Source organism: Cydia amplana, chromosome 7 (genome assembly GCF_948474715.1).
Source record: "Cydia amplana chromosome 7, ilCydAmpl1.1, whole genome shotgun sequence".
Taxonomy (NCBI): domain Eukaryota; kingdom Metazoa; phylum Arthropoda; class Insecta; order Lepidoptera; family Tortricidae; genus Cydia; species Cydia amplana.
Window position 1 is genome coordinate 16,464,130 of NC_086075.1, and position 25,261 is coordinate 16,489,390.

At 36.9% G+C, this 25,261-nt stretch overlaps 1 protein-coding gene and 1 non-coding gene across 2 annotated transcripts in view; one reads left to right on the forward strand and one right to left on the reverse strand.

The window, feature by feature from the left end:
• The window catches only part of LOC134649573 (alanine--glyoxylate aminotransferase 2-like), a 393,462-nt gene that overhangs the window by 192,787 nt on the left and 175,414 nt on the right, over positions 1-25,261 (forward strand). The gene's annotated exons all lie outside the window — the stretch shown is intronic.
• Positions 15,321-15,387, reverse strand: Trnaa-ggc (transfer RNA alanine (anticodon GGC)). The gene has a single exon. It is a non-coding gene; the product is annotated as a tRNA-Ala (tRNA).

Sequence of the window (25,261 nt, forward strand, 5' to 3'; positions counted from 1 at the left end):
AGCTCGATACTAATCAAAGCTCATTTCCCAGTCTGATATTATGTTATATAATAAATAAAAATAAATAAAATCACTTTATTTCAGACAATAAGTCCATAATTATAAAATTAAAATTACTATAATATAAAAATATTAAACTTAAACTAAGAGTTGCTTCAGTCGCCATATGACTAGTCTTATATTTATTTTGTACTAATTTTACAATATACGGTACCTACTGTCACATAATTATAATATGTTTTATCGATTGTGATAATGTTCAAAGCCCTATTTTTTTTACCAAATCCTATGCAGTTGGTACTCGTATGTGAACTATTTCAACTGACGCCAGTAATCAAATATTGCGGCTTAGTGGCTGATTTTCCCAGTCAAAATGTTTCAGTTTGTTACCGAATTCGATTTCAGAACTCGTAAGCAAAGTATTAAAATCGGATTTAACGAACCGACTCGCGATCGAGTGATTCGGTCGGCGCTCACCGCACTCGCTCTATAGTTTGCGTTTGCATAAAGAAAATTATTGCGACCCAGCGTGCCTGAATCATCGCGCACATTGCTGAATACGTTATGTTAATTTTAAATTATAATTGCAATAAAAAACACTTTTATATGAAATGCTAGCTGTTGGCAGAATGTATTCAAAATGGAAATAAAATTGAGATTCGCGATGTCACATTTTGCTGTAAAATCTCTTTTATTTTCCTTTTAAGTTCAAAATGTGTCAGTAACTAGTAAGACATTCTGAAAATAACCTGAATCTAAACGTACGTAGATGATTTTTGCAAATGATTCGTCTATTCAATTATAATCTGCTCTTGTACTTCTAGTTCCTTCAATTTTTTTTGTTTATTGTCTCAATTGGCCCAATGATTACCAGTCCGCCGGACGATGTCGGCCTGTCAGTGGTTCGGAGCTGTCAACTTTTTGTTCTAACTGACAGGCCGATATCGTCCGGCGGACTGTTAATCAGTGGGCCCCTTTATTTTTTAGTATGAGTAGTAATAACAGTAATTTATCCATTTTAACTAAGACGTAAACGTCATCGGTGTCTGGCGCAAGCCCAAGCATCATTAAGGGGAGCGGCGGGTCGTGAGGTAACAAGCTTGTCCAGATTCCCGGGGCGGCGCGTGGTGCTGGCATGTTATGTGGCCGGTGCATTTGCGCTTCTAATGGCCTACATGCGAGTTAAATACTATGCACTAGGTATATAGTGCTCACATCTATTCTGTAACTACGTTTGGCGAAAACGGTTACCTATATTTTGGAATATTAGCTTATATATAATAAAAACAGCATCAATCTTAGGAAAATCTGTTTAAATATTGATAGACATATAATTTGAATTGACGAAAACCTTTTTGTTTTCAATTTTTATAATGTCTGTGGGTGACTGACAGACAAATCAACCAGGCATCAAGTCCCCAGTTAGTACTTATTTTTCAATGCAATAAATTTAATGATATGTAAATAAGTAGGAACTTATGTTATTTTTTTTAACCAGGTACTCGTGTCAACTTACTTTTTAATTAGGTAATGTTTAATAATGACCGTTATTATTGTGACTACTATTTATCCATTAGTAGTTGATTAGTCGTCCGTTTCGTATCTGACGACGAGTACTCATATAATTTTATTTCTTTTAGTATAACTTAAAATTATTTTTCTATCGTAAAAGCCGTGAAGTGATAAATACCATTACAATCATAATTTCAGCCCCCCATACCCATAATTAGTTTTATTTAGCACTATAAAAAAAAAACAGAAGAATCAGACGTAAATAGAAACTTCGGGCCCGATTCTGATTTTGAAATATACATCTATTAGATATCTTTTAGACATCACCAAGATACGATAACGATATTTTAAGATCTAACCTGTCAAATTTGACATTTCCGCGATTCTGGAGATACTCTTGAACGATTTCCACAAGATATGACTTAGAGATCCGATTCACATCTAATAGATATCTAACTCTATCTAATGTAAAAGTGACATTGGTTGCCCGAATTGAGCTGCAAAAGAGAACTAGTTGAAATCTAAATTATAACTTATCTAGAATGGATCTAGTACGTGTCGTCTCTTGTGAATATCTTGAAGTTCGAATATGGCAGTTATTCATTACCACAGTTTAAGAATTTCTAAGTCGGGTAGGTATTAGATACTTACATGTACCTGAGTAAAACATCAAAGTCGCATACTACTTTATCCGAGTCGTAAGGGTCTGTTAGCAGTTGCGGTAAACCGCGTGGTTAGACGCGGCTTGTATAGGGTAAACGCCATCTAGTTTATATTGTGTAAATTGCTAATTTCCACAAAGCGGTAATTTGTCGCCATGTCACCAGGCGTCATTAGAACAGAGGGCCACCGCGAACCACGTTCGACGTGTTGCCTCCCTGTCACACTTACGTACGAATTTACAAGTGCGACAGAGAGGCAACACGTAGAACGTGATTCGCGGTAGGCCTCAGGTTGAATCGCGTTGAGCTCCGGTTTCGAGCTTTTAGTAGCCTCGAACAGATTGTTGATACAATCGACTTGTCTGGTTTATTTCAGAGTATAGACAGGTTGATATGTACGCGTTGTCACGGCCCCCGCATTAAAGGGATTCTACGCGGCATAAATTTGCCAGTCGTAGCTGTGAATAAGTGGGGTTTTATTTGTTACGTCACGTCCCGAAAGGCCTTTCGTATCCCACCCCTTGAACTGTTGTGAAAGTTTCATGTTTACATGCTTAAAGTAATAATAAACAGCGGTGGATCACTTACCTTCTGTATTCTTTGGATGGAGTAATAGAGCCTGAGACGGTAGTTATGTAAATGGCTTGTAATGTGTAAATATTTTGTGCATTTTATAAGGGTTTACTGTAAAAACGTGTTTGAATGTTTCAAGGTTAAAGTATTAATATCTGGGTGACCTAGCGTTGCTCGGAAAACATATACCTACTTAAAAACTCGAAAATGCGCGTTTTCCAGAGATAAGACCTAGCTAGACGCCCTCGAAAACCCCCATATACTCGTAGCAAATTTCATCGTAATCGTTAAAGCCGTTTCCGAGATCCCCCAAATATACATGTAAATAAATATATAAATAAATATTTAAATAAATATACAAGAATTGCTCGTTTAAAGGTATAAGATATTATATATGTTGTTTCCATTTTAGTTTTTATTGAGTATTTGACAGAAATGTTTTGAATTGAGTATTTAATTTTAATTGTTTTACATGATTTTCTGGGCAATTTGGATCGCCATATACAATTATTTATATGTAGGGTGTAACGATACATCATACACACTTACGCACCCTGTGGACAGGTACCTGTTTGCGTATTTAGCTTACGAGCATGCCTAAATAAAATGTCACTCCAAAAACTAGCTTTATTCAAGAATCCTGCACATCTTCACCTATATTTTAAATACAGCTGTCTACTTTTTTCAGTGTGAGGTGATTTTACCTGGCATATAAAGGGCTTGCACGTTCTATGTATTGCCGCTGCAATTTCCTTTTGTGGCTTCCATTCGTTAAATTTTCACCGGCCGCGGTCGAAAGGATTCAAGCACACAACTGTACATCGCCGTTGGCAGCATAATTTAGAATAGAATAGAATAGAAAAACGTTTATTGCAAAAACCATCTACATACAGCACCACACATATACATTTAAGAAAGAAGATCTTATACACTAAACAGTTAAAACTATTAGTAGCTTAAACTAACATGCAATAATAATCGTAGTTTTGATGCTGCTATAGAGGCTACAAATGGACACCACTCAGCATATGCTCTAACATAATATATATGCTATAGCGCTGGTCTTCCGTGGAGCCCAGGGCAAGAAGATAGCTCAGAACAGTAAAGGCAGTGTCAAAATGTGATTCAGTACCTAATTAATATTTAACACAAATTACAAACTTATACATGAAGACAAAGAAAAAGAAAAAAAAGTGAAATTTGATATGGAAGTGAGTGGGTTGGGAATATGTAAATATATATAGTCAGGCAAAGCATGTATTTAGTATAATATTAAATATAGTTGAGCATATATACATAAAAAAGGGAACTCGAATAAATAAAGAAATATAATATAAAATAGGTGAGTTGGTAGTTGTAAATAGGTTTACAGAAAAGGCAACGATCGACGGCTTTAACCAACAAAAAAAAAATTATTTAGCTAAGCTGCATGGAACGCTAAGAACACGGCAGTTGCAAGCTGAAAAGATATTGTTTAAATTTAAGTTTAAAAGTATGTAATGTTTTTAAGTTACGTATTGGAGGGGGTATGTTGTTCCAGCATTTCGTGGCAGAATAGCGAAAACTGCCACGAAACGCTGCGCAACCGCCGCGTCTCGGACAGAGAAGTCGAATGGCATCTCTCATTGGGCGGGAGGAGAACGACAACTTGTTAAAAAGGTATTGGGGCTGTTGGAATTTTACTACACCGAAAAGTAGGGTCGCAAAATGCAACGAACGACGTGCTTCCATTTTCAACATCTTACCACTGTTAAGATAAGGGGTGACATGAGTACGTGGAGGGATGGGGAAACAGAAACGGGCACAAGCATTCTGGATGCGTTGAAGGAGTGCCTTCGAACGAGCCAGTAAGCAACCATTAATCACAGTGTCGACATAGTTGAGTTTGGATAATATTAAAGTGTCGCATAATTTTATTCTAAGGTCGACACTGAGATATTGACGAACCTGATATAGTACTTTCAATCTATAGTAGCAGTTTTTAGCGACATCGAGTACATTTTGTTCAAAACGCAAGCCCTCGTCTAAGAGTAGGCCGAGGTTACGGGCTGCAGAGACTCGTTCGAGGCGTTCCCTCCCGAGCATAACATTAATATCAAACCTGGTGACTTTGTCAACTTGGCCTTTAGTGCCAAGCACTAGAAACTTTGACTTGTTGGGGTTAAGGACTAAGTCACACTGTCCAGACCAAACGTCGATACGATCAAGATCCTGATTCAACAGCTCCACAGCAGTTTGTGTCTCCCGAGGATGGAACGTTTTATAAATTTGTAGGTCATCTGCATACATGTGATAGTGACAGTTCTTTATACAACTAGCAATGTCTGCCACGTACAACATAAACAAAACGGGACCCAAAATCGACCCCTGAGGGACTCCGCAATTTACAGATACATTTAAAGAGTAATCTGTTAGTCCAGAATAATTACGAAGCCCAACTTTCTGCGAACGGCCAGAGAGATAGCTATCAAACCATTTTATGGTTCCGACGTCGAAACCATAGTAAGCAAGTTTAGACAGCAATAGTGAAATATTTATAGTGTCGAAGGCACGGGAAAAGTCTAGGAGGACTAGGATAGATGCCTCTCCTTTATCCTGCGCTGTTAGTATGTCATCGATCACGTCCAGGAGTGCCGTGGCTGTGCTGCGCCCTTTCCGAAATCCAGACTGCTTATTTGGTAATATGTTATTTGCTTCTAAAAAATCTGTTAATTGCCGACATACCACTTTTTCTAGAATTTTCGACACGAAACACAGAATGCTAATAGGCCTGAGGTCCTTTAAGTCAGTAGGTTGAGGTGTTTTGGGTATAGGCCTAACTATCGCCGATTTCCAGTCATCTGGAAAAACACCAGTGCAGATGGATTGGTTGATGATACTTGTGATGATAAATAGGGTTCTAGGCAAGGTAAGTTCAACCATATCCAACGTGATGTTGTCAGTGCCTACTGCATTGCTTGAAAAGGATTTAATGATCCTCAAAACAGTGCTTTCATCTACTGGTTTTAACATGAACTTCGCAGAACCAAATCTATGGAACTCATAATACATTAAACTGGTTAGGGTGACACCTCTTCTAGTAGGTAAATTAAGAAAGTGGCTGTTAATCTGATCTGGATTATTAAAGTTAGGAGGCAATTCATTACGCTTTTTAAAATCGGCTATGTTACTTTTGATATTTTGCCACAGAACTTTGGGATTATTTTGATTGCTTGTAATATATGTCTGATAAAAGGCTGATTTTTCGGTAAAAATAGCTGCGTTAACTATGTTTTTTAAATCCTTATAATATTTTTTATGAGAGTCAAGCCCAGTTCGGCGAAATCTTGCGTGCGCTACATCACGGAGCCGCATCATCTCCCTGACCGTGGGTGTGATCCAAGGATGAAGTTTCTTTTTTATTAGAATTTTTTTTAACGGCGCGTGGAGTTCAAAAAGCTGTAAAATGGACATATTGAAATGGAAAAGAGTATCGCCGACGTTGTCACACACCAAGCATTCCCAGTTTATAGATTCAAGGTCAGCGTTAAACCTTTGCATATCAATATCCTTAAGCGGTCTGTACACTAACCACCTTGGAACCGGCTTATTTTTCCTAATGTTAAGCTCACAGGTGATAAACGCATGGTGACTGAGGTCGGGAATATAGTTAACCGCTACATGTCCTATTTTTGTATTTGAACATATTAGATCTATCTGCGTTTCTGAGTGATCAGTAAAATGGGTAGGTCCATTAACAAATTGTGATAGTTGTAGTGTGCGTAAGAAATCTGATAACTTGATTGTGTTCGGATCATGAGCGCGTAAGGTATTAATGTTGAAATCGCCTAGCAATACGACATGATCATATGCTGATAGTGAACATATTGACTCAGTTAGTGCATCAAGAAAAACATCAACACTCTGCCATGGGGGCCGGTACGCGGTCCCTATAGCAATCTTATTGCCATTAAGATTAAGGCCAAGCCACATTTGCTCAACGCTGGGAGCCGACGACGGCGTCGTAAGTACGCGCGGGCGTATATGTTCACTTATATAAAATCCTACACCACCGCCGCGTGTGCGCTGGCCGGCCGGTCGCGGCGAGTGACGCAGACGGAACCCGGGCGGAGCCGGGGCACGCAGTTCCTCACCAATACGTAGCCATGTCTCATTTATAGCTAAGATGTCTACAGGGTGACGGTTAAGGGCTACTAAAAACTCATTATGGCGTGTTCCTAGCGAGCCGGCATTCAATAAACCCAATTTAAAGTTTTTATTTTTAATTACATATTTAATAACATGCGAGAACACTAGCTGGCAAAACAAACTATTTATAAGCAGCTGTTTGAGGATCGTCATATGGCGGCGTTCAATAGATGTTAATCTGGGGAAGTATAAACCATTAGGCGATATAAAATGTTGCCGGGCTGAAATTTGCCTCTGAAAGTTATTATTTTGGTAATTATTCAAAAGTATAAAATAATAAATAGCATGCAGTGTATACAAATATATATTTATTTCGTTATATATAAGCAGGTAAGTAGGTATTGACAGGAGTATTATCGGTTTTTTATACGTAGACATGTTTACAAGCCTAGTGCGTAGTAATTCATAGTCACAAGGTCGAAAATTAAAACTAAAAACACGACGACGTTGACGAGCGATAACAATATAAACACACATCACAGCAGATCGTTTAGGTAACATTTGATAATATTCTTGTTGACATGCGTTTATCATCGTTACAATGAGTGGTAACTTAAAAACGGTTTTTTTTTTAAAGAACTCATTGAGAATCCTCACAAATAAATTATAATTTACACACATGAGCATTACAACTATACAAAAGAAAACGAAGTGCATTAATAAAGCATTAAGTAATACATATGGTGCAAACTTATTCGTTCCCAAAAACCCTACCTATGTCGGCTTCAGACCTGATTTTTATTGCCGAATGTCCAGCATCGCGTCGAACAAAGATGTTACCACGAGTCGTCCAGGGGGCTCGCCATTGCAGGCGCCGGGCTTCCATTCGAGTTTTATAAAACAGTTGCCGGTTTGCAGCTGTGAGACGCTCGTTAATGTAGACTCGACTCGGTTTACCGGTGAAGCCGAGGCCCGTCGTATCGATGACACGTCGGACGCGAGCTGCTCGGAGCAGCTGGTCCCGCTGATCACGCCGCACGAACCGCACGACCAGAGGCCGCGACGTCATAATAACGCTCGAAGTACTGTCGCTTTCAGGGGGGGGGCCTGCCGCTCCTGGTCCCTCCGGGGTCGCCTCGCACAGGCTGCTGGACTCGTCTGCGGAGTTCGCTCCACTGTGTATTTTCTGAGCTGGGACCGCACGACGAACACCGACCCGGGTTACACTCATCACGTCATGCTCCGATACAGCCACTCCGACTTTTTGACCTATAAGTGTTATCAGGTGTAGTTTATTCTCATTTGTTGTCTCAGGGACCCCTGTGATCTCAAGGTCATTGATGAGTAACTCCTGATCGCGCTCATTTATTTGACACTTCAGTTTTTCCACTTCGATCACTAACTCATTGTTTTGATTTGTGTCGATATTGTCACTGAAGCGCGTTTCCAAGGACGTGATGCGTTCATCGAACGAGGTCAAACGCGAAGAGATTGATTCCATTGTAGCTGTGAGTTTGTCTAGCCGAATAAAAAACTTATTAGAAAAATCATTTAGCGCTGACATAACATAGGTCTCCATTGTCAGCTTAAAGCCTTCTTGAATTTGCTGTGTTATATTTAAAGGGGTGTCTATAATAGTTTTCACTGTGTGAACTTCCGGGGTAGGTAATACGACCTGCGAAGAGCTCGGCCTGCTAGGTTTTTTACGATGCGTAACATTGGTCACGCAAGCGTCGCTCGAATGAGATGCATGGTACATCGCTCGCGCTGGGGAATTATCATAGTCCGTTTTAGGCACTGTTAGTCTTCGGCACTCGGGGCACGTCCAGCTATCCTTGGTGCATTGCTGCAACGCCTGGAAGCGCTCCACCGACATGTTGAGGCAGTGTAGGTCATATTTACGTTGGCATGAGCTACAACTTAAATATAAATTGTCCGTTATAGCCAGTTCACAGCCTGCACACACGTAGTTATCGGCGCCGTCGATGTCCATATTGCTAGAATTGTGCATGATAATTAAGCGCTGGAGGCGCTGCACTGACAGTACACAATAACACTATCGTCTAGCGAGAAAATAAAGGCAGCGGCTGCAGCGCTAACCGGTTTGTAAACACAAATCGTCTACCGTTAAGTTCACTAGTAGTATGTATGTGATTATTATGGTAAATACATAGTTTTACAGATGTAAAATAACACCACTTCACGTAGCAAATATACGTTATTTAGTTATGATCACTACTACACACAATCTTCACTTTTTACGACAGGTTTTTGATTAAATCGCGGAGCAACTTAAAATGACGTCCGCACAGTAGCTGTTCCGATCTACCCCACTCATTTCGCTCATTTCATTTTGACCGTTCGAGACCAACGAATAAAGTTAATGAATTGCAGTTAACATTGTTTTGATTGGTTCATCATTACCCGTTTTCGTGGATAAGTTGCAAGATCGGTTTGTATGCCTATTTATGTAGATTATTCTAAACAAATATTGACCTGTTGTTCCAATCATTGACCATAAAACAATTCAGCGTTCGAGTTGCATGACTACAATGCTTACAAAATTGACAAACAAACAGAGCGGCAAGGCTATCCATTTGTCACAAAAAAACGGTACCTAAGGCTTAAAAATAGTGTCTTACTTATTTGAAATCCTTTAAGTTTAGAATATTTCCTTCGTTTATTCGCTAGCGATTTGTTTTATTCTTTTGCCTACTCAACTATCATGTAGTGACATCACAACGACTATCACAACGACTTAGAAATTCGCGAATACTGTGTAGGTATATATTATTTAAACATATATTTTATCTTTCTCCATTTGGTATCTCGAGAAATATTAAGTATGGAAAAGTAAGAGAAAATATTTATCTGTCATACTGCAAGCAAAAAATGCAACCAGAATGAAATCCAATGCGCAATGAAAACGAAATTTTAATCACAAATATCGTTGTGCGCATTTTATTGTAACATACACAGTGTGACAGGTCGGCGGACCGAGCGAGGCGGTTGTTCCCTTTGCCTAGCGCGCACTTGCCGCGTTTTGTCGTAATTGAAGCAGATAGATAACCTGCCGCTAAAAAGCCGCTCCCATGCAATTGCCAGCGTGTAAAACTGCCAGCGGTATATTGGTACGATGAACCCGCAAACTTATCCCTTAAAGCCGAACAAAAACCATGATATCTAATAATGCGATATGATGCGCTAGACATGCGCAAAACCGTTCACTGAGTTGAAAAGAGTGATTCATCTTCCGGTCGCGGTGATATATATCACTCATTTCGCTCATTTCGCTCAATGGATCTGTAGACTATATTGTTCCCGAATGAGTAGAGAGAGAAGTCAATCAATCAGATACATACAGCCATAAGTGCGACCAAGATGGCGAATCACGCGATACGATCCCGCCACGTTTTTCCGAAACCCTCCGAATTCTTCCGAACCGCTCCGAAACCTATGCGCAATCTCACTCGCTCACTCGCTCCTCGCGGTTGGCCGACTCATTCGATTCATGAGTGGGAAAGAGCGCGTAAGGAGCACTGAGCGACTGAGTTACTGAGCGAGTTAAATCATCAGTGAGTTGAAGAGTGAGCGAGTTTATAGCTCATTTAAATCACTCACTCGCGAACGACACAGTCATGTCGTGTCTAATATGCGCAGAAACGTCATTATTCCTTAGCTTCACCTGACAAATTTTATTTACATAATGAAATACTAGCATCGAATTTGTTTCCAGTTACGTCTAGTCCATTTATATTATATATTAAGAAACAATTTGTTATGGTTTTTTGTTTTGATATGACCCATAGTGCGAGCGATCGCATCAACAAGTTACAATAATTTCTCGTGCACTATTTAGCGTGCGGAATCGTCAATGTCTTATCAAAACAAGATCAAAATCGTACCATATTATGAAATCAGAATCAGTCTCCACTATCATACTGGTTGTAAACAAATGCTATGTAAGCAATTAAAATTACAGTGCAAGTTTTGCCGGGTAAGCTGGAATACCACGCCGGGATTTCATAGTGCGACCCATTTATTTCATTTTATTTTTATTTAACCTCTTGCCTGACCGCAGATTACTTGAGTAGCGAAATCTTAGATGTATTTTGTGGAGTAAGTTAAGGCGTTAGAAAGACGAATGAATGAGCCGCAATAACTCACTGAGAGTGCGAGAATGTTTTCGAGGTATAGATTTTTATTAGGTTTCCTGGTATTGAAACATTTATTGAATTTAATAAACTTATTGATGTGGTACACCGTTTGATCGACCCTTGACTACATGGTTAATGTTTTGTTTATTTAGTGAGCCTCATATCAGCATGTCTCAAATGCTAATAAAATCACACTAGTCAAATCATCTAACAAGATGGCTGGAGGACTGGACGAGTCGAGGCGTATTCTGATTGTTAACAGGTTATGAATTCTGATCTGTCACTGGAAAACATGACATTTGTTTAAGCAGAAGGGCATTTCTGTTTAAAGTTGTACCCCCAACTTACATTTTAGATTATGGAATTTTTATATTATTTGGCCACTCAGAATCACGAGCTCTTTCGATTCTATATTTAATACAAGACAATTCTATATAATTCTAATACAAGAAAAAAAGTGTGCCCAAAATTTCATACAAATTTTTTTGGTCCGTTTTGCTACGGTCATAGAAGGTTGTATGAAAACCGTACCCAAATGGACCAAAAACTTTGGGGACACGGTTTTTCTCAGTAAAAGTAAGAAATAATATAAAAATTCCCAATTCTAATACAAAAAATTTTGGTAGAACTTTAAATAGAAATGTTCAGAAACGTCAATTTTGACATTGACAGATCGTACTTATTAACAACTTAAAAATGTCGGCGTCAAGTTGTCGAAGGTGATATTATGGCCACTAAAATAATGCAGTCGAATAACGCCGCCGGACATGATTAGGTACATATCAGATTTTCATTGTGTTAGTGCCACTTGCACCATCCACTAACACCCGGGGTTAACAATTTGACACTGAGTTAATGGTTTAGCTGCTTAACCCCGGGTTAGCGGGATGGTGCAAGTGGCCTTAAGAGATTTATTTTATTAAACCCCAAGCACTGACCAAAGGAACTTTAAACGCAAAATCTAGATTTTACTTCCTATACGCTGAAAGCGTTAGAATGATAAATGAGCATTTCTCAAAAAAAATGTACATTTCGATCACATCTTATATTTCTATAAAAATTGGTATGCTGGTAAAGTACATGAAGCTGAACAATTTCCACCATATTTCCCAAAATGTCCAATAAGAAAGTTTGTATGAATCATTCCTTTTTTGTTACCAGATTTCCTTACACATTTGGTAACAAAAAAGGAATGTTTCATACAAACTTTTTTGGACATTTTTGGAAATATGGTGGAAATTGTTCAGCTTCATGTACAAATTTTTTGAGAAATGCTCAAATGTGGACCTGAATTGAGTTGCAATACACAAATTCTGTACCACCTACCTCATGAAATAAAAAGTTCCTTAAGTAAATTTGTGTGTATGTAGGTACATACGTTTATTTTTGGCACGTTCTGAAATACTTGCTGATTGACGTTATGATATTTTATTTTATTTTAAATAACAATCAATAAATTAATATATCTAATGTTAGCATGATACATACAAAACCACTTAGCTTTTCTACCTATAGAACTATTAAAATTTACTCTCGGGCTAGTTTTCTGAAGCCTTTCATTGTACAGTCAGCAACAATAGTTACTAAGAGGGCGAGGTGTTCAAAATTACCTTGACGCGCTCTTATTCTCTTAACAATAAAATCGCGTCAAGATCATTTTGAACACCTCGCCCGCTTAGCAACTATTGCTGCTGACTGTACAACGCTATCACAAGTCACAGAGACAGGTTAGCCACTGAACAAATTTTCACGCAACGCTACACCTAAATAGCAAAGTACAACATAATCCTTCTTCGAAAAGTATTCAGGTACTGAAGTTTGGCCTTTCACAAAAAAGGTCTCTTTATATCACTCTATTTTAAAAGGCAAACATTTTAGGTGAATCGTGAAAGAAATACACGATTATTATTCGTATTAACGAAGTAGCTATTAATATTATGTGGATGGATGTGCTTTTTTAGAAATAGGTACATTTGAGTGAGATACTTGTACGTGGAACCATCCAGCTTTTACTTAGATACCGTAAAATGGGGTGAGTAGGGTTCGCGGGGAGAGCTGGGTTATGAACGGGGAGGGAAGGGTTGAAAGGGGGGCGAGATGGATTTTTAAGGCTACTCCTACAAAAACAATCTATTCCAATTTAAAATGGAGCTGTAGTAATAAATAAAAAAAAAGCGGCCAAGTGCGAGTCGGACTCGCCCATGAAGGGTTCCGTATTTAGGCGATTTATGACGTATAAAAAAAAAACTACTTACTAGATCTCGTTCAAACCAATTTTCGGTGGAAGTTTACATGGTAATGTACATCATATATTTTTTTAGTTTTATCATTCTCTTATTTTAGAAGTTACAGGGGGGGGGGGGGACACATTTTACCACTTTGGAAGTGTCTCTCGCGCAAACTATTCAGTTTAGAAAAAAATGATATTAGAAACCTCAATATCATTTTTGAAGACCTATCTATAGATACCCCACACGTATGGGTTTGATGAAAAAAAAAATTTTGAGTTTCAGTTCGAAGTATGGGGAACCCCAAAAATGTATTGTTTTTTTTTCTATTTTTGTGTGAAAATCTTAATGCGGTTCACAGAATACATCTACTTACCAAGTTTCAACAGTATAATTCTTATAGTTTCGGAGAAAAGTGGCTGTGACATACGGACGGACAGACAGACGGACAGACAGACAGACAGACAGACAGGCATGACGAATCTATAAGGGTTCCGTTTTTTGCCATTTGGCTACGGAACCCTAAAAACGATCCAACAATCTTCCAAAATCACCTTTGTATGAAAACCCAACTCACCCCAAATACGAGGGACTACGGGGTGAGGTGGGTTTTCCTGTTTATCGTCAAAGTTATGAAATGGAACTACCCAGAATAAAATAAAAACTAAAATACAAACGTCCGGAACACTTATTATATACACCATTCAGTTTGCATATGTAAAAATAAAATGTTATCGAGGTTTGAATGTTAGTTTTGCGCCTACTCACCCCATTTTACGGTAAATAGTCCTAAGCTTTAAAAACCTATCAAGAGCGAAATAGGAATAAATAGAACAAACAAGATTGTCACTAATTGATTAGCATGTTTTTAACAAGCTTTTATTAGGTCGACCTGTATGTAACTATGTAATGGAATCTAAGGTAACTAATTTAACCATCTTCCAAGGATCGTAGCGTCATGAAAATTGGCAGCTGTATGTAGTTCTGATGACAATACAATAATAATTATGGTACTGTCGAACTGATCTGGTGATGGAGACAGGAGGTGGCCATAGTAACTCTGTGATGAAACAACGCAACCTAATTGTGTTAGGGTTTTTTATTAGAATTGTCTCGATGAGTATAATAATCCGGGCCAAGGCGAGTTGGTGGTATAACTAGTGGATTTTTTTTTCCAGTTGTTACCAGTGGTAAAAGGTGGGAAAAAAATTCCCAGTAGTTACCACTGGTAAGAACTTGGTGGTAAATAGTGGGAATAACCCGCTCAAACAGTGTTGTCATTTCATTAATACTAATAAAATTAAACCACTATTCACTGCTTAGTACAATAATATATTTTAACCAAAACAACACAGCCGTAATTTTACACAGATGACGCCATATTGACCGCGGAAGACAATCCATTCGTGGTGTTACAACTATTTAAACAAAGATCACATTTATTACCACTTTTAAACAGTTGTAAATTCTTTTCTTATTATTTAATTAGTTATCATATATGTTTATCTTACATTAAGTTATTTATTAGGTTAATTAGTATCACAAAAACACAGGATATATTACACCGGATGCCGCAATGCAATACTGTGGTAAAAAGCTAATCAATGACCGTATTTTTTTATTTAATATTAACAACTGGTATCAAAATAGAAATAGTTTGATGGCTAAAAGTGTTTTGCCAATAATAATGATATAAATTATCTTATATTTCTAACAATCGGCCATCCTGAATTTTTGCCTGACCCTAGGCAATAGAGATATACGCTATTTATTTTCTAAGAATTTGAGATTACGATATTTATTGATAAAATTATAAATAATTTTAAATAATTAATTATAAGTAATTAAGAATATAATAATAAATAATAAAACATGACAATGATATGCTACTTATCACGGACTTCGTAGGTAAGAAAAATAATCGAAATCTTTGTCTTACAAAATACAATTAATTTACGTGTCCTACAATTACGAGGATGAGACAATACTGTGTATTCTATAAATTGTAAATACAGATGTCAATCACAATGAAAGGAAAAAAAATTAACGATGATCAACTCTGGCCAACGTGGGACTCGAACCCACATCCTTGGATTGCCGGTCCAATGCGTTACCAATTCCGCTGCCCAATTGCACTGTGTATTGTATACAATACAATATAAATACTCTTTATTACACACTTCAATAAAACAATACAGAAAGAAAACTGCAAAAGAAGTAGAGGTAAACAACAGGCGGTTTTATCTCCAAAAAGCGATCTCTTCCAGACTACCTTTCGCAGAAATCGATAAACGTACATAATGTTAGTAGGATGAAAGAAATCTATTACTAAATACACATAAAACAAACAATCTATCATACAACATGAAGATGATAAAGTATGGTATAAGTAGATAACAATTACGAACAGAAATTAACCACGTTACCGCACATGAAACCGTAAGTATAATATGTTAGTTATAATATTCAACTGTATTGACAGCTATTAAAGTTTAAATTTGAACAATTAAACATGCGTTAAAGCTTTATCTGTTAAGCGACAAACTTATTTTTACATTCTTTGATGTCATAAAAAAACAAAAAAAAAAAAACAAAGCAAGTTAGAAATCTTACTAGTTACTTGTTACTTTTCGGCCATCCTTAACAGATTGGATGTCCTCATTCAATTATATATCATTATTTATTGCTAACACAAACACATATTGACAATTATAATAAAAAAAAATACGTTTTGGTCTATGTATTATGACATTCAGTATTATTTTAACAAAATACTACTGGGATAACATAGTCTCTATTTTTTTAAATGGTAAAAAAAAAATCCTTCACTTTTACACACTTATTCTTAAACACAAATTAGTCACTAACTTGATGTGGGTAAACGTAACATAAGTAGAATCTAGTGACTTTTCATCTTGTCTCCAGTCATACACACTAGATTGTCCTTACAGTCTTTGGCAGTTATTTATTTATTAATTTAAAATTTAAATCAGACAAGCAACAAGGCTATATTACAAATACCTTACAGACTAACATACATAACATTTTATAAACTTAAAAGTTAACACTATTTCGGTGACAAAACAGCGTGGCTCCGTTGAATCGTCTGGTCTTGTGTCGGATCCGGCAGTTTTCCGCGGGACCTCCGAAACACGACACCTTTTGACCATAAATCGGCGCACTCGATTGTCCCCTGCAGCGGTTGCGGTACGCTCGCCACAAAAGAGTTGAAATTAGTGTAGTGGCCTAGTGGCGCGATCGAAGCTGGAACATCCTCGGCGCGTAGTACGTAGACCTCAGAAACAGAAATTAACAGTGTCAGACTCACACAGAATGTAACAGTGGCTCGAAGGTTGTTTTGTCACATAGTATACATACAGGATGTAATTTTAAAGGTTGTCATTTATCAATTACAGGTCACACAGACCTGACGTCACAGTATTCGTTAAGTCGTGGCAAAGTACACACACAGGGTGTAAAACATGCGTATAGTTATCATTACGTATATCACGATACACACACAGGGTGTAAGAGCGTTTGGTAAGTGGTAGCAAAGTACACACACAGGGTATACTAACATTTGTACTGTTATCATTATATACCACAATAACCACACAGGCCGTAAGGGTGTTTGGTAAGTTGTAGCAAATTAAGTGTACAGACACAGGCTGTATGGTGAGCTTGTTACGGCTTACCCGCACAGGGAGCATCCGTCTTATGCAAGTGGTGCTGCTTGTTACCGCGTTTTCACACAGGGAGCTATCAGGCTCAAGCAAGCTTACTTGGTGATCCCTGTTACCGCGTTCTCACACAGGGAGCTATCGGCCTCGGATAGGGTTCCGAGAAACAATAGTCACTTTTGATATATTTTTGATAAATTGGATACTATATTCTATATTGAATAAAATATATTTTAAAGGAAAGAAAATTGCGCAAGCTTTTAACAAGTACTTTACAAATCAAACTTGGTAAATCCAAAATGGGAGAATTCCCAGAACGATTAAAAATATGTATCGTAAAACCGCTTTTAGAGAAAAGGTGACAAGGAAGATTTAGCCAGCTATAGATCTGTGACATTGCTTTCCATTTTTTTTTCAAAAATTATACAAAAGAAATTAATAACTCTTTTTATGGACATTTTGAAACAAATAACTTATTCACACATCAATATGGCAAGTATTGACCCTTTGCGCGTAATTGTAACAAATGTTGAGAAACATATTATAGTGTAAGTGAACTTTGTTAAATGATTTTGACAATTAATGGTAACTGTGCACAGCATGCAGTCACAGTCCATAAATGAAAAATTGTTCACCTTACGGTGCAACATAGTGATACAATGATGATGTATATGGGGCCCGTATTTATGTATATATACCTGTTGGACAAATAAATGTTTTTGACTTACTGTTACCGCGGTCTCGCACAGGGAGCTATCGGCCTCAAGCAAGCTTATTTGGTGATCCCTGTTACCGCGTTCTCACACAGGAAGCTATCGGCCTCAGGCGATCTATCACACTTGTTACGGCGTACCCGCACAGGGAGCATCCGTCTCATGCAAGCGTAAGTGGTGCTGCTTGTTACCGCGTTCTCACACAGGGAGCTATCGGCCTCAAGCGAGCTTATTGGGTGACCCCTGTTACCGCGTTCTCACACAGGGAGCTATCGGCCTCAGAGGTCCTAACGCTTGTTACCGCGTACCCGCACAGGGGGTATCGGCCTCAAGCAAGCGTTTCAAATAGATCTTGTTACCGCGTACGCACGCTGGACGTAGCAGCCTCAGCCAAACTAAGCGCAGTGAAGTGGTGGTGAGTTATCTTCCAGCTGCTGCGCACACAGATTGGATGCAGCGGCCTCCAACCATGTCATCTTAGCACTCGGATGTATGCACTCAGTTCAACTAAGCGCAGTGAAGTGGTGGTGAGTTATCTTCCAGGTACCGCGTACACACACTGGATGCAGCGGTTCTCTCAGCACTCAGACGTATGCACTCAATTCCGACATGTAAATCATTAAACATACTACACTTTACTTATGAAACATACACAAAGATATATTAATATATATCGGTTAGACTTTGGTAGGAATTGCGTTAGCAATAACTTAAATTAAAATGAAACACGTGTGCAGCAAACTCATGACTATTAATTTCATGTATACAAACTATTTTTACGAAACCATAATCAATACATTTAATTACATTTGTAAATTATAGTTGTATAATAATTGTAATAAAGAGAATACTTTTATTCACTGCCTCTCCGAGTAACAACATTAATTTTCAGAACCAGGCTCAAAATTAGAGGCTAGTCCTATCCACAGTTTTATCTATCTGCTGAGTTAACATTATTATTATGTATTTTCGGATCGAGAACTCTAGAACCATTCCTCAGTCTAAAAAACATTATAAGTATAAAATTTATATTATAAATCCAATTTGGATCTAGGCACTAGTAGTAATGGAACAATTGCCAAATAGTCGTACTGTAAAATTTGCCTGTTGTAGCTGCCGTGCAGGTCAGGATCTCGACGACTCAAATAAAAAGCTTTGATTTAAAGTAAACTGTAATCTTGTAATGTAATCTTCCAAAGTACTGGTTTAAATAAATCTTTGTTGTTTGTTTGCATATCCCCACACAAATTCAGATATATTCGCTGTCAAAATTGTTGTAATTAGATTAAAATTGGCCTACAAATGACCACGCCTTTTATATTTCCAGTTGTAACAATTTCTTTGACCATAATAATGCTAGTATAGTGCGCCTCTATTGGCATTATAAATTTGTGCTCAAATAGACATTACCATAGATATAATATAGGTACTTAAAGATAAAGTCTAAGCGAGCTGTCACTGTTACCACTTTTGTTTAGTGTACGATTAACAATGTGAACCTTGCTGTAGCCATGTCGATAAAGTCATATCGATAAACTATCGACATTTCTTGCAATTTTAATTTTACTTGAAAGGTTTAACGACAACTAAAATAAACAAAAAACACTTCTATTCTTTATGGAGGTTATCAGATCACGATTTTATCATCGCGCCACATCAGGGAACAAAGGGAAAGTTCAAATTTTTAATTACAATACACAAATACCTACTAAAATATGTGTTCCGCAATAATTGAATTATATTATGATATTATAATATATTCATTATCCATTAGCATTTCAATTATGTTTATTTTTAACGAAGATATTGAAGCTTCAATTAATCGCTATTTCGTTCCGCTGTGTAGCGTTTATCGATATATAACATGATTAAATTCGACTTTTCACATCCCTAAAAGAGCACACATACGTTTTTACGCACACATACACAACTTGACACCACCTAAAACGGTAACACCTCTTGATTTGAAGTCCATCTTGTCAACAGTATGGTTGTCCTTTTTTGACAAACGGCATTTTTTAAAAGAGCGAGGAGAGAGAAATGATACTAGTTGCTGCGCCGTCAAAGAGAACAGACAACGTTGGGGCCTTGGACATAACATTTTGTAATTTAGGTATATCATGGTAACTAAATGAGCTCTTGACTGTTTGTGGTAATTGTCGAAAATTAAATTAGAAGATACAAATTATAGGTATAGAACAGCTCAGAGATAAAAGTACTATTCTAATTTATTAAAGTACAACTTTTATTTTAAAACATGTCATATGTATAGGTATTCGCTAATCATTTAAGCTTGATTATTACTGAAAATATATTTAATGCTTGTATTCAACATGGCGCTACTGCAATATACTTTCAACTGGAACTTTGTCTACTGACAAAAAGTAACTATAGCTGATAAAAGCTATAGGTAAAAATATAAATCTGAATAATTATTTCAACAACCAAATCAATTTAAAGATGGTTATCAGTTATCACTTATCAGTAATACCCATAGATTTAAAAGTACAGATAATGAAAATCGTAAAACTGTATGCGACTGCTGACTCTATTTTTCTATGCACAATCATAATGCTAGGCCATAGGCTAGTCTAGTAAGTTTTTAAGTAGTCGACAGGATTTCAACATAATCAACACAGTGAAGACAAACTACCTTTTTGCTACTATATTTACAACTTATAGACTTCTAGTGATGGGTAGGACATAAATTTAAAATGAGTTTGTATAGGTACCACATTATCTAAAATGTTTCTATGAAAGGTACTAGCATATTTTCAGCATCAACTCCAATGGTAACCAGAATTATTATATATCTGTATATATTTCTGTATTCCAAACTTCGCTTCTACATATATAGGTATATGTATATACTACGCATAAGGTCCACTCCACAGCAAGGGAACACTGTGTAACCATAAGCTTTTACAACTTTAAACATGACTGCCGACGGAAACAATGCACGTACTTCCCCGCTGTCCGTAATGTATAAGTTCACCCATTTACTACGCGTGGTAAAACTTCAAACAATACTTACTAAATTAGCAGTCCCCGGTAAAATAGGTGACGCAATCTGTCTCAATCGCTTAACTATGATACTGTCCGCGGTTATCATTATGCAAGCAAAATTAAATGTATCAAAATTTGTAATTCGAACAACAATTTTGATCGAAAACGGATTACTGGATAAGAATAAATATCTACTTTGCGGATTTTAATCCGCCTCCTCGATGATTTTTTCTTGTACATTACAGATTAATGCAAAATAAGTAAATAAACTTAAAACATACCGAGTACAATGTCATGCGAAATTGTGAAAACTGCGATATCAAAATTATTTGACATTGTAATTTGAACTCTCCGGTCCCAGCAATAACGTTGCAATTTAAGCATCTAGCTATAACTCGGCTATACTCGGAAATAGTTCATAAAATTGAAACTATCAATACATAGCAGTTTGATAATTAAATTATGCAAATCACTATGAACTTAACTTCAATTTGATCCACCATTTTTCATGAACACTTTGTTTACAAAAAAAACGATTAGACCAAATTAGACTTTATTTTGATATCCATAAGAACCTCGACCAACGTCTTCCGAAATAAACAAGTTCTCTTGTTTATTTGTATGTTTCTACATACAAATCTTAACAAGTATGTTTTAGATAATGAAATAAAATAGTATCTTTAATCAGCATATTCATTCAAAACAAATGTCAACCACTGGAAGAAGGGAAAAAGGTTGGTCGTTTTCGGTTGCACTCGCCGGCATCCAGCCGGTTCATAGAAATGTAAACATAAACAATGCAATTGGCACTTACCGGTCAAAACACGGTTAATTTGCAAATACTACACCTTTATATTGGACGTAGATGTTCCGTGACACTTCTGAGATAATAAAATTAAACCACTATTCACTGCTTAGTACAATAATATATTTTAACCAAAACAACACAGCCGTAATTTTACACAGATGACGCCATATTGACCGCGGAAGACAATCCATTCGTGGTGTTACAACTATTTAAACAAAGATCACATTTATTACCACTTTTAAACAGTTGTAAATTCTTTTCTTATTATTTAATTAGTTATCATATATGTTTATCTTACATTAAGTTATTTATTAGGTTAATTAGTATCACAAAAACACAGGATATATTACACCGGATGCCGCAATGCAATACTGTGGTAAAAAGCTAATCAATGACCGTATTTTTTTATTTAATATTAACAACTGGTATCAAAATAGAAATAGTTTGATGGCTAAAAGTGTTTTGCCAATAATAATGATATAAATTATCTTATATTTCTAACAATACCTAATATACCTATATCTGATAACTAGCTAATATATAGACGAAATGTGAAGAGCAAGCATCAAAAATAATTTCGTAATACACGTAGAACTCGTAGAAAAATTGGTCCATAAAATGGACCATCGAACCTACTTTCACGAGAAACGCTTCAACACATGTTACCGTATGTAATGCTTAACTTGAACACTATCTTTTCAGGCACACGGCTGCATAAACTTTCCGAAGGTAAGCCATAATGTTATACTACACTTTATAACAGAATTTTCAATTTTAAAACTCCATATAGATATTTTAAAATTCCCGTCTGAAATCCAGTCTGCTTTAGGTCCATATGTCTCATGAATAATTCAGTTGAAGCCGCGGCTTGTCCGGACCGGTGACACATATGTATACCAACCCATCGGGAACAACAGATACATACGGCATACAGCTGCTACCTCCTACACTTTCCCGGCCGATTATGCGTGTAATAATGTCGGCATTAAATCATTAGCAGAGAATTATGCAGATGCCGTGACAGTCTGTGTTCGGATCGTGCAAAAGACTTGGACGCCACTAATTACAGATAGGTACAAATAGTAAAACCTTGCGTAGTTTGGGACTTATAAATAAATATTATAGGACAATTTCACACAGATCGACCTAGTCCGACAGTAAGTTCAATAAGGCTTGTGTTGTGGTACTAGACGACGATATACAAAACAAATAGGTATTAATAAAGTACTTGTATGCAGGGATCGGAACCGGTTTTTTGCAAAAACTTAGAAATAACCCTATTTTTCGAATTATTTTATACTCGAAATGTAGGACTCAGTTGTGTTTTTAGGTTACGACTTCGTATTATTAGATTGCTCAATTAGAAATGAAGTAATTAGCAAAGAACGAAAAAATACCGTTTCCGTTCCCATACAAAAAATACCGGTATCCGATCCCTGCTTGTATGCCTACATAGAAAACATCCATAACTCAACAAATATTTGTGATAACCACACAAATAAATGCCCTTACCAGGATTCGAACCCGGGACCTCCTGCTATAGGCAGGGTCACTATCAATACCGACCATGCCAAGAGGCCTTAAGAGTACTACGTATTGTGTAAGTTTGTCACAAAATATGTTTTTCCGTAAAAAAACAATAAAAATAAATCCAACACCTCCAATTTCACAGTATAAATGGTGTGTCCATTTATCTAATTAAATCCTTCTATCACCTTTAACGCCAGTAAATTCACCATGATTGTGTAGTTTATGACATAACAATTAGGCTGCTACTACATCATCCGATTCCAATCTACAAACGATTAGCTTCAAATTAATATAACGGAGGTAGTATCGTGGAAATTTCGATAACCCCTGATTAATGTTGCTTGTGCACGCAACAATTTGCCGAGGTGTAAGACTAACAGAAAAGTGATTTATCCCGTTAACTAGCGTCGTCTAGGTGGGCCTAATGGACCAGTGTGCCAAGATACATGGCTGGATAAACTGCGTGCCATGTACGGGTTTACAAAGCAGATATATGGGGCATTTCGAATGCTTAATATAGACTGCATTAGGATCATGCAATGCGGGACGCCCGCAAAGCAGCGTACACTGAATGACTACGAAGGTGCCTAAGTATAGTATAGTGCTAGAAAACATTGTAGAAATAAAATAAAATGGAGCTAATGGCAAAACATTGTACCAATTGACTTGTGACAACAATCATATTTTTGTGAGTTTTATGTAAACATGATTTTTGTTTTAAAATAGTTCAAGTAAAACTCACATAATAAATAATCTAAGATCAAAGTAATTTAGTATTGGTCAGAGTATAGTTTAGATATAATACGAGTACATAGAGCAGGTTGCACGAATTCGCTTTATCGCTCCCGGGGGCAGAACTAAAGATTGAGTGACAAAGGTTTGGGTTTCTTAACCATATCCCTAGTGACAATGCATCTTTTTGAATATATAGACAACATAGGTATACTTAAGTCACTATAGCCATGGTAATATTATGTTGAGTTTTGCTCAAAGGATAAGCATTGCCATCCGACGTGGCAATGCTTGCGGCAAGGCATGCATGCCTTCTAGGCACACTACCCATCGGCAGTGACTTGGAGGACGTTTTTTATAAAGCCTTTACTTTAAGTTCATTTGTAGTTTATATTATTATATTTATAAATTTAATTATAGTTTACTGTGATGTGCTACATAGTATCGATTAAAACTTGTTTAATTAATTTTTTAAGATTTTTTTATCGAACAAATGTAAGTAAAAAAAATTGTGCGTTTCAATAAATAAAGTATTATAGGTAGGTAGTCAATCCATTACATCTTTATTAAAGTAAAAAATATATGTCCTGTAATATGCATTAAATTCTTTATAATACCTCAATTTCCTTATCACATAACCCTACTACATAAGTAATAGCTTAAAACAGTATGTAAAGAGAGGGAGCCTATTTCAGCCAACAAGCTATTATACAGTTTTAGCGGAGGTTGTACCTATGCAAAAATATGCTGTCTCCAAGAATAATATTTTATTTTTAACCGACTTCAATTTCATAGAAGGAGGAGGTTCTGTATTCGGGTTAGGCTATTTTTTTTTATGTACGTTCACCGATTACTCCGACATCCGTGGTCCGATTTGAGTAATTCTTTTTTTGTTTGAAAGGAGCTACCTCCAAGTTGGTCCCATATTAATTTGGTTCTGTTCTGATGATGGGATCCATGAGGAATTGAGGGAACTCCTCAATTTTTAAAGGCACATGCATGGTGATTTGGGTGTTTTCTTAAGCAACTCGAGCATTTTCTCCCGAAAACCACCAATTTGATGAAGTAGACCTGATGATGATGATTGTTTTGATGATATTATCATCATCATTGATGATGATTTTTAAAAATGTAGTATGTTCAGCGATTAATCCGGCACCTGTGATCCGATTTGAGTAATTCTTTTTTTGTTTGGAAGAAGTTACCTCCAAGGTGTTCCCGTATTATTTTTGGTTCTGGTCTGATGATGGAATCCATGAGGAATTGAGGGAATTCCTCAATTTTTAAAGGCACGTGTAAAGTGATTTCGCTGTTTCCTAAAGTAACTCGAGCATTTGCTTCGCAAAACCACCAATTTGATGTAGTGCTACTGTAGCCTTACCATGAGTTCGACACTACCCCTGATCAGTAGCCATATCACAAGTTTGGCATTGACATATTCGCTATTAACGTCTTCGTAACTTACTTTTTATGCATCTCGCTCGCACTAATATGCTAGTACGAGCGAGATGCAAAGAAATTAAGTTACACAC